This window comes from Monodelphis domestica, chromosome 1 (genome assembly GCF_027887165.1).
Source record: "Monodelphis domestica isolate mMonDom1 chromosome 1, mMonDom1.pri, whole genome shotgun sequence".
Taxonomy (NCBI): Eukaryota; Metazoa; Chordata; class Mammalia; order Didelphimorphia; family Didelphidae; genus Monodelphis; species Monodelphis domestica.
Window position 1 is genome coordinate 367,159,373 of NC_077227.1, and position 13,849 is coordinate 367,173,221.

Consider the following 13,849-nt stretch of genomic DNA (forward strand, 5'->3'; position numbering starts at 1 on the left):
AAGAGACAAAGCAGAGAAAGAAATTATATATCAATACCCCTAATGAATGTTAACACAAAAACAAACAAAATATGAACAAAGAAATTAACATAGCATATTAAAATATAAACTATGCCCATATTGTATTTATGCTAATAATTCAGATTTGATTCAACATACAGAAAGTATAAACATATATTTGTAAAAGAGGGCTCTTGATGCAGACTCTATTAGCTTTCTCAGCTGCTGTGATATCTCTACATGAAGGACACTAGAGATAATGGCTTCCAGGAATATAATTATATATAAGGAAGGGCCCTGGAGAAACTGTGGAACATGAGTAGTCATTTTTTAACTTTCTGATAGGTTAACTAACCATTGGTAAAAGAGCAGCTCTAATTGGCTTTGGAAGCATTCAGAAAAGCCTGTCAGACTCAACTACCTCCTCTTTCTTCATTAATGTCTACAGGAGAGCATTGTCTACATTAGCATTAATGTCTACATACAGAGACCACGCAATAAAGAAAATAACACCAAAATAACAATTTCCTCAGAGATTAATGTGGTATGGAGAGATAATGTCCTCAATGTATTTAGGAAAATATTTATGCATTTGTTCTTGCTATATCATTGAAGTAAATTTCTTTTGTAGAAGTTAATAGATGTTAAATTGTTAAATAGAACTGGAGTGCTAGTCACTGGCCCCCTCACAATGAGAGTGGACATAGCCAGTGGGGGCTTGAACCAATAGAATTAGAGAAGATATACTCAAACACCTCAGGGTACTTTGGAACCCTGAAATGCTGAGGGAAGATGTAGCAACCTGATTCTAGGAGAGAGGACAAAGTGGGCATGATATAAAATGATATCAAAATGTGATTATATTAATAGGTTATGGAAAATGGCTTTTAACAAAATTCAACATTTGTTTGCTTAATGTAGCAAATAGTATCTAAAATCAAGAGACATTATATATAATAGAGAGAAGCTGTAGGTCTTTTCAATAAAAGCATTAAAAGCAAAGATGTCCATTAATCCTATTTTTTAAATATTCTACTGGAAGGAATGAATGCAAAAGGAAAACAAACCATCACTTTTTGTAGATAACAGGATGTTCTATTTAGAGTTCTCTTTTAACCCAATTGAATTCTTCTAAGTCAACTAAAAATTAATTAAAATACTTAATAATGTCAACAAACTTTCAGAACATAAATCTAGATAAGTCTTCAACATTCTGTATATTATCAACAAAATCCAGCAGGAAGAAATAGAGAGATCCCATTTAAAAGATACTTGGTAGTCTACCTATAAATACACAAATGAACTTTATAAATACTGTGACATTCCAGGAATATTCTAATCTTGAAAATATTATTGATGTATTAATATTGCAACCTATGTGCTCATGTACCAGTCTCATGGCCATATTATTTCTTGATCATTGTATTTAATTGGTACTCTATTAATTCTGATCACTCTCTAAACCTACAGTCCAAAGTTCAAGAGAATTCCTGGGCAGTACATTAGCTGCCACAGGGTCCTAGCTCCTACCTTGACCAGATTCCTTACCAGGTCACTTAACCTCTTCCTCTTCAATCTTGTGGTTGTCAGTTGAACCAATGTCAAATCCTATGCCATGACACATGTTCATGAACTATCTCCCATTCCCCATTCCTTGATTCTCCAAAAAAAGATTGGGGACACTTGTAGCTCTCTCTTTTCCACCATCAGAGGAGTATGCACGTTGGAGCCCACGTTGTTGAACTCTTCAGTCTCTGAGTCTTTTTTCCTTTATCATGTTCCATCTCTCTCTCTAACCTTTTCACCCATTTTCCCTCAGTTTCTAACTTCCCTTCTCAGGTGTCCACCCATAAATATATTAATTTGTGGCTGCAGGCAGCTACAAATGCAATTATAAAAAACTTTTTATAGAATTAAAGACATAAATAATTGGAGATGTTAATTTCTCATATTTGACCTGGTTCAATATATTAAATTGACAATTTTAGAGAAATTAATTTTCTTACACAGCACTATATCAATGAAACTACTCAAAGTTTACTTTAGTAGCCAAGAAAAAAATACATGTGGAGGAACAAAAAAAAGGTAAAGAATTTAAAGTTAATTCAAGAGGGGAAAAAAAAAGCAAGGGAGACGGTATAATAATACCAGACCTCAAACTATACTACAAAAAAAAATTATTATTCAAAGTGCTTAATATCTATTAGATTAGAGCAGTTAATTGATGAAACATAATTGATATGCAACATACAGATGCAAATAAACATAGTAACATGATCTTACATTAATATAATGTTCAGAAAATCCAAACACCCCAACTATTAGAATATGAATTCACTATTCAACAAAAGCTTCTGGGTATAATAGAGGTCATTTTCAAAGAATGTGGATTTAGATTACCATCTCAGATATCACAGATGAACTCCAAATGGATATATGACTTGGATATAAAGATTTCATCACAAACAAATTAGAGAAACAATGAAGGATGTATATCCTTCAGGACTAAACAATGAGTAGAAAGGATCAAATGAGATTTTCATATCTATATATAGCCTTGTAAACCATAAATAACTGTATAAGTGATAGTTATGGACAGTTTGGTTTTTATTAAATTTTTTAAAAAAGGTTTTACTCAAATGAGATCAATGTAGTTAAAATTAGAAGAGAACTTGTTAAATGGGGAAAAAAAATCCTTAATGTAAGTTTTTCTTGATTAGATGTTTAATGTTTAGGACCAGAGCTGATTCAAATATATAAAGCAAGAACTATTCCTCAGTAGGTAAAATGGTCAAAGGATATTAACAGGTAGTTTTTAAAAGGAAAAATATTCCATCAAAGGACATGAAAAATACTCCAAATTGCTTATAATTAGGTAAATGTAATTTGAAATAACTCCAAGGTACTGCCTCAGACTTATGAAATTTTCAAATATGACAAATAAAGGAAAAAGACAAATATTGGAAGGACTAGGAAAATAGGCATATTGATAGATTCAAATCTGGCCTCAGACACTTCCCAGCTGTGTGACCCTGGGCAAGTCACTTGACCCCCATTGCCTAGCCCTTATCACTCTTCTGCCTTGGAGCCAATACACAGTATTGACTCCAAGATGGAAGGTAAGGGGTTTAAAAAAAAACAAAAACTGGTACAACTATTTTAGAAAGCATATTGGCATTATACCCTAAAAGTCACTAACTAAAGCACAAAGAGAAAGGTAAAAAGCATCCATCTGTACTAAAATATTAACAGAAACTTTTAATAGCAAAGAACTGAAAAGTAAGGGGACGTATTTATTATCTGGGGAATGGCTGAAAAAACTATGGTACACAAATTGATAGAATATTATTGCATCAAAAGAAATGATGAATGAGAGAATTCCAGAGAAAAATGATAATTCTATGAAAAGAGTGATAGGAGCCAGGAGAACAACTTATACTATAATAGCAACATTGTAAAAGCCAACAACTTTGAAAACCTTTGGAAAATTCTTTGCCAGTGATGAAGAAACTATGGCATATATGCCAAATATGGCATGCAGATTGCTCTCCGTGGGCATGTGGCTGCCCTCCCCTCAACCTCCCCTACCCAGAATTAGTCACTAGAAAGGCAAAGAAGGCAGAGAAGGATTTGGGCAGAGCTGCTCCCCTCCCCCTCTCTACTGTGTCTGATGACATTTTTTCACATCCCTGCTCCTCTGCCCAGCAGCCCAATGGGAGAGCTTTCTTCCTCCCCTGTGTGGGATAAGGGAGGTGGGGTTGCCATACTCTCTCTTGGGGTGGGGCAGGGGGCATGGCACACGATCTCTAAAAGGTTCACCATCACTGCTCTATGCAATAATCAACTATAATTCCAGAGTGCTGGTGATATAAGTATATGACATTTCTTGCTTGAGAAGTGATAGATGATAAGTGCAGAGAGAGACATTTTTTTTTAACTCAGTTCATACAGAAATGTTTTCCTTTGTCAATGCATTTCTTACAAGGATTTTATTTTATTTTACTTTCCAAAAGGAAATGGGGGAGAGTTGGAATGATAGGAAAGATTAAAAGGATAGCAAAAAATAAAAATTGAAATAAACAAAAATAGCTCATAGGCACTTTATAGATCAGAAAGAAAGTTAGAAAAATGTATAAGAAGGTTAGTTTTGAAATTACATTGAAGGGGCAGCTGGGTAGCTCAGTGGATTGAAAGCCAGGTGTCCTAGGATCAAATTTGGCCTCTAGCAAGTCCTAGTTGTGTGACCCTGGGCAAGTCACTTAACCCTCATTGCCTAGCCCTGACCACTCTTCTGCCTTGGAACCATGTCAGGCAGAAGATAAGGGTTTAACAACAAAAAAAAGAAAGTTACATTGAATTTATCATATAATTATCATAAAATTAAAACAGAAAACAAGTTGTACATAATAGAGATACATGGTTTCACATATAATACCTTTTCTGTTCTATTTTATACATATGCTCAATTTGTTTAGTCCCTGTAAGGAATTAAATTTAGGTGTTTAACTAAAGTATGAGGATTCTAAGGTAATATTGTGGTTGCTGATTAAAAAATATTATAGCTCAAGTCAAGTGACTTTTAGTAGCTTTTATTTACAAAGAGGGGAAAAGAATGAAAGTAGAGAAAATGTCTAGCCTACCACACTAAATATTGCTCTGGTGTCCTGCTCAGTCCTGGCAGGGCTCATTAATCCTCAGCCAGAGGACCTGGTGGTGTCTTATGCAAAGGTTTCACCAATGCAGCTTCCTCCAGGAGAAGGAGGCCTCTCTGGAACTAACCTCTCTAGAAGCCAGGAAGGGAAGGCCAGCTACTCACTCACCCAAAATGAAGTCCAAAAGAGAAGATCCAAAGCCACTTCCAAAAAGTAGTTCAAGAGTCAAGGTCCCAAGTTGAAGCTGAGGTCCAAGTCCAAAGCCACCTCCAAGAGGTAAGTCATCAGCTGAAGCTCCAAGCTGAAGATTCAAGCCAAAGACTCCTTGGACAGGAAGTTCAGGACTTCATGGGGGCCAATCACAGCTTCCAAATTGCCTAGCACTGCACAGGGGATCTGTAAGATCCACTTTTCATCCTCTGAGGGTGTAAACTCTTATCAAAGGATTCACAAATTTCTGGAGTTGTCACCCATTTTAGTAAGTGACTCGCAAGCTCTCTTACTTAGTGTTAAGTAGGGGTATTTAAGTTTTTGGTTGATTAACTTAAAAATAGACAAAGAGAATAAAGAATTCCCTTTCACAGCCCCAAGTTTGTAGAAACATAAAAAGATCAATCCATGAGTATCACCAGAAGGACTGAAGTAGCTGCTTTAAATCTTTAAAAAGCTGTCATTTGGAAGAGAGATTCGACTTGCTCTATTTAGCTATTAGTATTATCTATTGGTAGGCGTCTTATAAATGAGATATCTAAGAGTATCACGAAATGATACCTTGGATACATTATGAAGCCAACCTTGCTGACTCACCTATACTTGCCTCCAAAGAAAACCTATGGGTCAGCCTTCCATGTAGTTATAACTTCCTTTTTGTCTTTTTTGTTTCATTTATAGTAAGACTGTCAACATTAATATGATTCATTTCTTTTAGTGATGTACCTGCTCCTTGGTCACTCTACAACTTAAGTCCTCATAAGAAGTTTTATCTATAAGGCAATATTTTGTGATGGGACTGTACTTTTATATATGAATAATTGGTAATTTTTTAAAAGTAATTATCTTGAGAAGTTAAATGCTTGTTTCAACAATGATGCTTCTGCTCAAATATTTTTGAAACTTTTTGTGAATTGCTTTCAGAAAGTTTAAAAAGCATGCAACAAATTGTCCTTATTACTTCCTAGTTACCTCTTTTTTAATAACAAAAACTTTTATTCAAATTTAAGCACTCACTTTATTTGGATTTACCCTATTTTGGGCTTTTTTTCATAAATCAATTCCACTTGAAAAGGAAGAAGATTTGACATTCCAGAGGATGATCAAAAGAAGGGGCCAAGGGGGCGGCTAAGCAGCACAGTGGATAGAGTATCCAAGTCAGGAGTCATGAGGACCTAGACTCAAATCTGGCTTTCAACACTTCCTAGCTGTATCAGTCTGGACAAGTCATTTAACTCCAATTTTCTAGTCCATACTGCTTTTCTGCCATAGAATTTTTACATAGTATCAATTCTAAGACAGAAGGTAAGGGTTAAAAAAAAAAAGAATGGGCCAAAGGGGCTTATTCAGAATGGACCAGTCAGTTAAACATTTATTAAGCACTTACTATGTGCCAGGCACTAAGTGGGGGGTAGAGCCAATCCTTGCCTTTGAGAAATGTATATTCTAATAGGAGAGAAAATGAAATTATTAGATAGACAGAAGACAGGGGGAATAGATAAAGGTAATTTCACAGTAAAAGCCATTTGGAATGAGAGATACTGGAAAAGGCTTCCCACTCCTTCACTCTCCAGAAGATAACTGGTTTTGGGACCACTTTTGCAATTTTTTTTGTCCTGCATTTTCTTTGGGTCATACATCTTAGGAAAGGGTAGCATGTAACTTAATAAAATATCCTATTAACCTGACATTTCATTTGCTATAACTCTCCATTAACTGGAGCACTTATATATAATAGATGTTCATAGCAATGACTAAAATATTGAAGTACTTTCTGAATTTACAAATATAATTCATTATGCTCTAAATAATTTAGCATACACTTGTATTTTATTGAATTTGAAAAATGGTTCTTACATAGACAAAACTTAAGAAAGTCCCTTTGCACACTTTATGAGTCTTTGAGAATTATTGGTTCAAATATGGCAACACTCCCTTAACCACAATATCTGATACCTTAGTCAACCTGTGGTAATTCAATCTAATTTCCTTCTTTAGATTTCACTTTCTTTTTTCCTATAAAACCTTTCACCATAACTGCTGCATAAGAAACCAAACAAGGAATTTACTAAATTTCACCTCATTGCTTTTATTCAGTAACACAGAGGTATGTAATGAAGCATGGACAAGAGGAAGCAGGTTGGAGGAACCAGTTATATAATTGTAGCAAAAAGGAATTTTCTAAAAAAACCCACAACAATTTGTAAATAAATAAGCAGTTCCCTGAATATTCAAGAATTAGTTGTGCATTTCCTCTTATATCTTTGGATAAATGTATTTTGTAGTCTCTTGATAAGTCAATTCTTATAGGTTTGAGTTTGAGTTTTTTGAGTTTTACATCCTCATTATAGATGTAATCTGAATAAATAAAAATGTGCATGTGAAACATAATTTTATAGAATCAGAGATTTGGAATTTCAAAGGAATTTAAAAGATTTGGAAAAAAGCATCACATCTAGTGCCCTGGTTGATACATGACTCTTCTACAATATTATCAGCAGCATTATTAAAAATGCAAACTAATGAATAATAACTAGCAAGTATATAGTGTTTAGTATGTGCCAGGTGCTGTGCTAAGCATGTTACAATTATCACATCATTTGATCTTCACAACAACCCTGGGAGACATATACTATTATTATCATCATTTTATAGAGGAGGAAATTGAGGCAAACAGAAGTTGATTGACTTGCCTAGAGTTACATAGCTATTAAGTATCTGACTGAGGCCAAATTTGAACTCAGGTTTTCCCGACTTCAGACCTGGTGCTCTATCCATTGTGCCACCTACCCACTCATTATCTAACAGGATTTACTGTATTTGGTTATGAAGAGAACACCATAGTTTCCTATACTCAATTTATATGCAAGAAAAAGGAAATAGTGAGACAGGTTAAATATCCATTAGCTAACCTCCCTAAAAAAAGGTATAAAATGACTACAGGTGCCAAAAACAATTAGGAAGCAAATTTGCCTTTGGTTACCCAGCCTCACTCCCATAGCATTTAGTTCTAATTAATTTTCTTCATTACACAACAATACCTCTCCTAATTGCACCAGAGAAACACTATAAACCTACTAGCTATTCAGACTCTTTATTGCACAAATTATTCTGTTAGCTTTCTACTATAAGCAAAGGCTCACTGTCTAATTTATACATGCCTCATCTCAGCAGACCCAGGCTGCTTAGTAAACTCTTGACAGCTAGGCAAACTAATCCTGAATGTGACCATAATCCAAATTAGCAATTTTAGTAAAATGAAAAATCAAGGCTGAATAATTTAGATCCTACAAATGCAGAGGTGAAAAGTACAAGCAAAGGTACCATGTAACATCAGAATTTATACACATGTTGCCAAGGCTTCTGATCCCAGAAGCAGAAGAAATTCAAGATCACTTGGAGGCATAAAGCTCTTGTAACATTAATGGAAACGTTATGTGCAAAAGGAAGATAGGTAGATTTTTAATTTTTGGTTCTATATGAAACCCAAATATAGTAAAGTTAGAGTTTCAACCTTTGCTCCAAAACTTGGCATTCCACAAATGAGAAATATATGATAAAGGGAGGTGAACCATCCTATTATCAGATAACTAGTTTGTATTAAAATTACAATTAGAACCCTGGTCTCTTGTTTTTTAATCTGATGCTTTTTCCTCCAACCCATCCATATATATATCACTATTTAGAGATCAACAAATTGATGTAGGCCAATTAACTTGGTTGGTTACAAATGAGACTAATAAATGAGAATATAGACAAAATAATTTAGTGAAACCAGTTGAGACAGAGACATCTACTTTGCTAAGGTATGCAATATTACACAAGAAGAGTCCCTACCTCTTTAACGAAAGGGAGGGAAGTAGTTCATTTCCTTATCTTTTCTAGTCATTGCCTGCATTGTTTTTCTGGTCCTGCCAACTTCAATATAAACTTCAGGAAAGATTACTTTATCTAAAAAAGAGTAATGTAGAAATAAAATGCTGTATCTTTTTTTTCTTCTTACCCACAAACTTCATAGAGGCAGAAAGCAGAATTCAGAAGTCCAAGAAAAATGGTATCTCAAAAATAAAATTTTATTAGAAATAGAAGCTAGATGAGATTTAAAAAAACCAATGGAGAAAATAGAAAGCTCTTATCAAAGTAGTCAAGTTGCATGAAGCTCAGGTGCTTAATAAATACCTGTTGACTTTGAATTGATAAAAATATAAAAGTGAAGCTACCATTGGATCTGTAACTTAACAGAATAAATAAAGTAGATGCTCTTTCCCACACCTCCAATAAGGATCGCATGTCTATGGGTTATCCAAACACAGACTCAAAAAGCTTCACAAAATCTTGAGAATAGATGGAAGGGTGAGATTAGAAGAATACCTTCTTGCCATTCCACAAATAAGATTCTCCATCTTTCAGCTCTTGACATTTTCTCTGGCTGTCTCCCATGCCTGGAATGCTCTCTTTTCTCCTCCTTGAATACTGACCTTTCTGCTTTCCTTTAAGTCTCAGCTAACATCCTACCTTCTACAGGAAGCTTTCTCCAACCCTTCCTAATTCCAATGCCTTCTCTGTGTTAATTACTGTTTATTCTGTATAAAGGTAACTTACTTTGCAGATATTTGTTTGCATGTTGTCTACCCCATTATATTGTAAGTTCTTTGAGAGCAGGAACTGCCTTTCCTCTTTTTTTGTATTCCTAGCACTTTAAATATGGTAGGTGATAAATAAATGTTTATTATTGATTGATATAACTCTAAATTAACATGACCTTTGTCCTCATAGATTTAGAAGTGGATTATAGACCCCTTGAATGCAAGGATTCTTGTGTTTTTAGTTTTTGTTTGTTTTTGTATCACTAATTACCAGGAAGGTTACATGGCACATTTTAGATCCTTAATAAATACTTATTGAATAAATACATTAGTGAGGGGACTTGATAATTCATTTGGTACTGTAAAGCTTAAAATATTCAAGGGTTGGACCAAATTTATTAGAGATGTGGTCGCCAAAATTGTAGCATTCCAAGCATATTCACATCTATGAAATATAAATGACTGTATGGTTACTGTGTCTCCAAGCATAAGGTTATACCAATGAGGCTTGTGAATATAACCTTGAACTGGCCATGTGGCCCTTGGCTAAGACAAACTCATTAACATGCTCGGACTCAATTCCCCGGGAAAGCGCGGTTTGCAATCTACACGCCCAAAAGTGTTCCCTCTACCTTGCCACCCAATCTTAATTGTCTATACTTTGTGATGTGGTTACTACGTGCTTGGGAGTACTGCCCAAGCAGGACAGGATTAAATTCAGAGGCAAACCCATGAACTTCCTCTTGGCTTTCTCTCCCCTTTCATAGAGCTCCACTCGGCTCTTTAATGACTATGTCTCTCTCTCCTCTTAACCTTCTCCTTCCCCAAGGCTGTAACCATCTCAGCCTGCATTCCCTATCTTAATCTCCTCATCCACCTCGTGTTCCTTTGTACTCATACTTTCCTATCAAAGGGAGTATCATAGGTCTGCCTGCCTATTCAAACACTGACTTGTCCGTGTCTTTCATTCTCCACCCTGGTTCTCGGTTTCTATCTCTCCTCGGTCCCATCACAAAGGTGAGCCCCTTCCCTTGTGGCACCCTGCTAATCAGGGAAGTCCATTAAGGAAAACCCCACAAAAATTATTATTCAAGTCAGAATGACTATAGCAATTTATTTGTAAAATAGAGAGAAAGAGTAAAAGTAAAGAAATGAGAAAGAGTATTCTGACCCAGTCTGAACCAGGCAGGGCTTCAGAGGCTCCAGAGAACAGGGCCTAGAGGTAAATTAAACAAGGGTTTTAGCCAGGAGGACTCTTCCAAGATGAGGGGCCTCTCTGGAGGCTAGTACCTGCAGAAAAGCCAGGAAAAGGAGTCAGCCTTTTTACTCACCCATGTCCTAAAGTAAAATTGAAGAGCAGTCTGAAGTCCCCAGTCAGAGCTACTCCAGGGTCAAGATTGAAGGTGAAAGAGGTGGTCACAGGAAGTTCTTGCCACTTTTAAAGACCCTTCCTTTTGTCACTTCCTGTGCCTTCCTTCTACTTTACTTGGACCAATTGCAGCTATAGCTTTGCTTAGGACTGCCCAAAGGGCAGTCAGTTGATTCTGATTCTTCACAAACTATGCCACATGTGGGTAACAGACCTCCCCATACTTATGGATAAGTGAAGTGTATACGCTTCTGGTGATTAAATCTAAAAATGGTCAGGGGAGAGTTAATCCTGTCTTCAAATTCTCCCTGTGATCATTTGGGAGACTAGTCTCCCCAATTGATCATTTAACATAATTGGCTTATATTTCTAAAAATCTTCTAACTACAGGTGTATGCAATATTGCACCTTCTAAAAAGAAACTAAAATAGTTAGAGATAAGAGGGAAATAGAACGAAGAAAGCAAAGCCAATGTTTGCTAGGTTCATTGACAAAAAGCCAATTAGAGGGCTGTCTCCTTTGGCATAAGAGTGTACATTCAAAATAAATGCATTCAATAAAGAACACTATCTACATTCAGAGGTAAAACTGTGGGAGTAGAAACACAGAAGAAAAAACAACTGCTTGATCACATGGGATGATGGGGATATGATTGGGGATGTAGACTCTAAATGATCACCCTAGTGCAAACATCAATAATATGGAAATAGGTTTTGATCAGGGACACATGTAAAACCCAGTGGAATTGTGCATCAGTTATGGGAGGGGGTATGGTTGGGGAGAGGGCTAGGGAAAGAACATGATTCCTATAACCATGGAAACATTATAAATTGACTAATTAAATAAAATTAAAAAAAAAAAGAAAACTAGTAGGTCACAAAAAAATAAAATCCAACTGAATTAAAAAACAACAATATATTTCCCAACTCACTCTTCCTTAATTAACCATATTTTTCTTTTAAAATGAAGGCAAAAGGGTAATGTTTGATCTTTTTCTTTTATAATAATTTGCTCAAGAAGTGGAAGGAGAAAAGCCAGGTGTGAGCAAATGGACAAGGTTAGTAATAATGATGATGTTATTCAGATGTCTTTAATTGCTTGACATAAAGAGAACAAAATTTAAGAGTAGGAAAAAATATCAAAACCATTTAGTACAATTTGTTCTTGATAAAGAATAGTATATATCATTGCTATTATAATCTGATCAAGTTAACATGCTACATAGCATTAACAACAGGCAGTAAAAATGAAAATATATTTTCTCTTTGTATTACCAGACACTAACATAATAAGCACCTAAGAAATGCTTATAGATTTATTATTGTGGAATTCAACTGTAAGACTGAGGTCAAAACTAGCTCACCCACTTTAGCCTTGATGCCTCAACTGGATGAGAACATATATCAATAAGTAGATACTTAAAAGCCCTACACTAAGGGCTAAAGGACCTTGGAAGTAAAACCTGAAATCCTCTTTGGATTGGACAGTGAAGCTTGGGCACCTCCCAGGAATGATCTCAAATGAGTTGAAAAAGATTCTATTGAATCACATTTCTCATCTCCCTTTAACAAAAAGAGAACCTACACAAATCTATGTGATAGCACTATCAGAAGGAAGCTGCAGAGCAGTCACATGCACTTTCATCCTACCTGGATTAAACTAAGGTTGGAAACCACACTGGTCCATCCCCTTTCAGATATGTGAACCTATTGTATTCTCTTGTTACTAATGTTTACTTCTAAAAGTATCTTTTAAAAGCTGTTCTTGATCTATCACAGCTCTGGACCATAAAATGCATATGACTAATATCCTATAATAAATTCTTTTTTTTGCCTCCAAAAAATGTGTTCAACCCCTTCAGTTCAAATCAATTTCACCCCAAGTTCATTCTGGATCTTCTGATGCAATGTAGGTTTCTGCAGGCATCTTTATCCAAACAGTTCATTTTCTGGATCCAAGGAGTTAGCAAGTTTCTTTACCTGAAAATTTTCTCAAACAAAAATTTATATCTTGGATTTTTATGAAAATACAATTCCCCTTGAAGAGGGTGTTGACTAACACCAAGATCAGCTCAGGATACATGGTTGAGTTATGGGGTGTATGAGTTAATTATCAAAAGAAAAACCAAAAACATAAAAAAAGAAGAAAAAAAATAGACTTTGGGAGAAAGAAAAAAATTCAAAATCAGAATCAAAATATCAAAAATCTATGTATATAAAAATTTCTGAGTGAACAAGAATGAATTCAAAACAGGCCCTTGCATTAGGGTCCAATTAAAGTAATTTCTGTCTCACAAATCTGTAGAACAAAATGCAGTAATATTACACTTACCCATTGGCAGCCAGGACTACAGGAAGCTGCCATACTATAAGAGAGAAAAAAGGACTAGATTTTTGTGTAAAAGGGAAGTGTCATTCCCTGATCTGATTTTACCTTCACTGGCAGTGATAGGAGGAGCCAAGATGGTAGCCAAACTTTGGTACTTGTCTGAATGTGGTATGGGGAAGGCCCGCATCTGACATATGTCTAACAAATGCAATCTTGAACCTCAAATAAGCCTTCTGTCTTGACCCAGATTCTCATCAATCCCACTGGGATTAGTTTGGTCTGTTTGACCTTGTGCTCATAGACACTATGCAGATTTCTCTTTGTGCTCTCCTTTGCACTGCAGTGACTCTTGTTCCCTTCTCCTGGAATCAGACACAAACATTAATCATAGCCCAATAACATTTATCAATTAATGGCAGCTTTCCATAGTCTAAAGCTTTTGAGTATGCATTAATATTAGAGAAAATATATATTTTAAACTTATATTATAAGCTATTGCACATACAAGGAAAAGCAATGATAACGAATTTTAAAAAAGAATAAAAAATATATAGTTCACAATCAGTGACACACTGTGTTTGCTGAAGGAGAGGCAGAATACGAAGGTTTCTCACTCAAAAATGAGATCTATTTCCTTTTTCACTTAGCTGTGATCCACAGTGTGAGTGTACATAATTTTCACTAAGAAAACAGCTTTATAAAAA